This window comes from Ornithorhynchus anatinus, chromosome 3 (assembly GCF_004115215.2).
Source record: "Ornithorhynchus anatinus isolate Pmale09 chromosome 3, mOrnAna1.pri.v4, whole genome shotgun sequence".
NCBI classification, from domain to species: domain Eukaryota; kingdom Metazoa; phylum Chordata; class Mammalia; order Monotremata; family Ornithorhynchidae; genus Ornithorhynchus; species Ornithorhynchus anatinus.
In genome coordinates, this window is record NC_041730.1 from 100545833 (window position 1) to 100549692 (window position 3860).

The following is a 3860-nucleotide window of genomic DNA, read 5'->3' on the forward strand; positions in this document are numbered from 1 at the left end:
TTTATCAAAGAGTTAAATATCTGGCATGGTAGGTAGGGGCATTAAATATCGGAATCTATGAGAGAATCACAAAGGCTTAGTAGCAAAAGCATTGGCCTGGAAGTCAGATAACCTTGGACTTAATCTTTGCTCCACCACTTGTCTGCTGTGTGACCTTGGGCAAGTCACTTAACTTCTCTGTGCCTCAGTTACCTCATCTTTAAAATGAGGATTAAAAGTGTGAACCCCACGTGGGACCACCCGATTACCTTTATCTACCCCAGTGCTTAGAACAGTGCTTGGCACATAGTAAGCTTTTAACAAATACCATTATTATTACTTAGACTGTGAGCCTTGTGTGGGACTGAGGCTGTGTTCCACCTGATGAACTGTACCTAACCCAGCACTTACCCCAGTGGTTGTCACATAATGAACAGTTAGCCAGTACAATGTCTCAATTATTATTATTACTGTTTCTGAGCTGAAGAGCATCAGAGTTATATTATCCACCTGCATGTGGCAACTCTACATAGAGAAGTGGATAGAGCACGGGCCTGAGAGTCAGGAGGTCATGGGTCTAATCGGCTCCTCCATCTTTTTGCTGTGTGACCTTGAACAAGTTACTTAACTTCTCTGGGCCTCAGTTACCTCATCTGTAAACTTGGGGATTGAAACTGTGAGTCCCATGGGACAGTGTCCACCCCAGCACTTAGTACAGTGCCTAACTCATAGTAAGCACTTAATAACTACCATAATTAATAAAATTATTATTAATAATAATAAACAGTAATTGCCATTAGGGCAAATACACCCATTCATATTAAGAGTAATGAGAATTAAATCAATTTTAAAAGTCTTTCACCTGTACATTGGAATTACCAAGGAGCATGGACCATGGTTTAGAATAAATATGGTTGATAAGGCAAATCTAAATGAAACTTACTGCCTCTCCTAGACTTAGTTTCTACACAATGGCTGAGCTGACTTGGAGATGCCACATCAACTTTACTTGCATGTTAATTAATCATTCATTTATTGAGCACTTCCTGTGTGCAGAGCACAGTACTAAACCCTTGAAAGAGTACAATATAACAGAGTTGGTAGACATGTTCCATGTCCACAGTGAGCTTACAGTCTAGAGAACCTCTACAGTTCTTACAGTCTTTTGGCTTCTGCTGAAAATTGGAAGCCAATGAGAAATTGTGGGTTGTGATTTCTAGCCCCAGTAACTGTTATAAACTTTGTGGAGTCCTCTTAGCTCTAAGATCTCTGCTTCCTTTTCAACAAAACTTGGCTTGCATCTCTATGATTAAAAGTAAACAATTAACAAAGTAATTTCATGCATCTTGTTTGCCTAGAAAACTAGGCAGAATTAATTTCCTTAACACTTCTTGGTTCCTGCTAATGAAGGGCAGAAGCCTGATATATCACAGGTAATCCATAAACTGCTTGAAAAAACCCAATTCAATACATTTTCTAGCCCAATTTTACAGTCATGGATATCAGAAAAGTCTCATTCACATGCTTACATGAAATGTCTGCCTTTTTAAGTTCTTTGGATCTTTTTTAACATGGAATTGATTTATTTCCCTCTTGCATTCTTTTTCAATTTCTGAGATAAATCTGACCATTTACAGTTTGCCTCTAAGGAGAGAGGCTCAGAAATTTAGGATTGATGCATAGATTTCCCATATTGACATGGGAGTGTCAGAAAAGGTTAACTAGACTTCATCCATTAAACTATAGGTCACATTAATTTTTAAATGTATAACAGTTTCTACACAGTATTCTTTGTTTAGGTGCTGGAGAGCACATTATTTTTAGTATTATGACACTATTCCCCATTGACAACCTTTCACTGGTTATACTTTTTGCTGTATTCTTGGGAAAAATATCATGATTGTTCAACAACTGCTCATTACATAGGAGTATTTTGGAAAGTTTTTGTATGGAGGACAATTAGTGATTCATATATAAGGCCAACCTAGAGAGTGGATGTGCTGAATCTTAATGAGCAAAGTGTTCATCTGTGGTCAGTGCATTTGGAAACATTTTCCTAAGCATAATAGAGCCACAACATTAAACCTGAAAGTTGACTTGACATTGGGTGTGGTTAGACATTCTGATTTTAGTTTAGAAATGGAAACTACCAAATAGTTGAAGTTACATGGAAGCTTTATACTGCCTGTAAAATCTCCATGTCCCCTCTCAGGGTTGCACCTGGAGAGTTTCCAGTACTCTACCAGTCTCAGCTACAGGAGGGAGAGTCAACCAGGTGCCTACCCATTCCATTTCTAGTTGGGGCAGTGGCTATCAAGTGGAAGGCAATTCACTGCAAGATCAAAGTCACCCACGCTGGCAGCCAGAGGCAGGGGAGAGAGTCAAGTGTGCAAACCTGAGTTTACTGTGCAGAAGGCAGCAATGGTAAACCGCTTCCATACTTTTACCAAGAAAACTCTATGGATATACTACTAGAACAATTGCAGATGGAGAGGAGGGTATTCTGGGAAAGATGAGTCTGTGGTGTTGCTATGGGTCAGAAACGACTTGACAGCATAAGACAAGACAGAATCTTCATTAACACAAACGGGTTTATCTTGAAATATGACTCAGTCAGTAAGTCAATCAAGTGGTTATATTTATTGAGCACTTACTGTTTGCAGAGCACTGTACTAAATATAGTACAACAGAGTGGCTAGACACATTCCCTATTCACTAAGAGCTTACCATCTAGAGGGGAAGACAGGCACAAAATAAAAGGGACAGACATTAAGAGAAATTATGGCCATATGCATAAGGACCATGGAGCTGAGGGTGGGATAAATATCAAATAGTTAAAGGTTACAGATTCAATTGCACAGGCAATGTGGAAAGGAGAGGGAGTAAGGGAAATGGCTTAGTGAGGGAAGGCCTCCTGAAGGAGATTTGATTTTAATAAAACTTTGAAGGTGGGGAGTGGTGGTGTTCTGTCAGATATGAAGGGGAAGAGAATTCCAGGACAGTAGGAGGAAAGACATGGGCAAGGCATGGGCAAAATGATAGATGAGACAGGTGCAGTAAGGAGGTTGGAATTGGAGGAGTGAAGCAAGCCAGCTGGGTGGTAGTAGGAAATCAGCCAAGGAAAATAAAAATGATAAAATGATGGTATTTGTTAAGCACTTACTATGTGCAAAGCACTGTTCTAAGCGCTGGGGGGATAAAGGTGATCAGGTTGTCCCACATAGGGTTCACAGTCCTAATCCCCATTTTACAGATGAGGTAACTGAGGCTCAGAGAAGTTAAATGACTTTCCCAAAGTCACACAGCTGACAAGTGGCAGAGCCGGGATTAGAACCTATGACCTCTGATTCCCAAGCCTGGGCTCTTTCCACTGAGCCACGCTGCTTCTTAAGGTAGGTTGGGGTGAGCTGATTGAGTCCCTTAAAGCCATTAGTAAGGATTTTCTGTTTTATGTGGAAGTGGATGAACAACCCACCCTCTCAGGGTTATACCTGGAGAGTTTCCAATACTTTACCAGTCTCAGTTATGGGAGGGAGAGTCAAGCAGAGGCATACCAATTCCATTCCTAGCTTGGTCAGTGGCTAGCGAGTGAAAGGCAATCTGCTACAAGTCAAGACTCCTTTATTCTGGGTTGCAGCGGGATGCGAAAGAGTCGAGGACGGAGACTCACTTTTACTGTGTGGAAGGAGAACTCTATGGATACACTACCAGAACAATGGCAGATGGAGGTGGGACATTCTGGGAGAGATGTATCTATGATGGGACATTCTGGGAGAGCTGTGTCTATGATGTCACTATAGGTTGAAGATGACTCAACAACATAAGACAAGGATGAGCAACCATTAGAGGATTTTGTGGAATGGGGAGATGTAAAATGATTA

General features: G+C 40.8%; 1 non-coding gene across 1 annotated transcript; it reads left to right on the forward strand.

Moving 5' to 3' along the window:
* The first annotated feature begins 3452 nt into the window (after positions 1-3452).
* LOC114810678 lies at positions 3453-3590 on the forward strand. Its single transcript, XR_003758373.1, has one exon. It is a non-coding gene; the product is annotated as a small nucleolar RNA SNORA7 (small nucleolar RNA).
* The last annotated feature ends 270 nt before the right edge of the window (positions 3591-3860 follow it).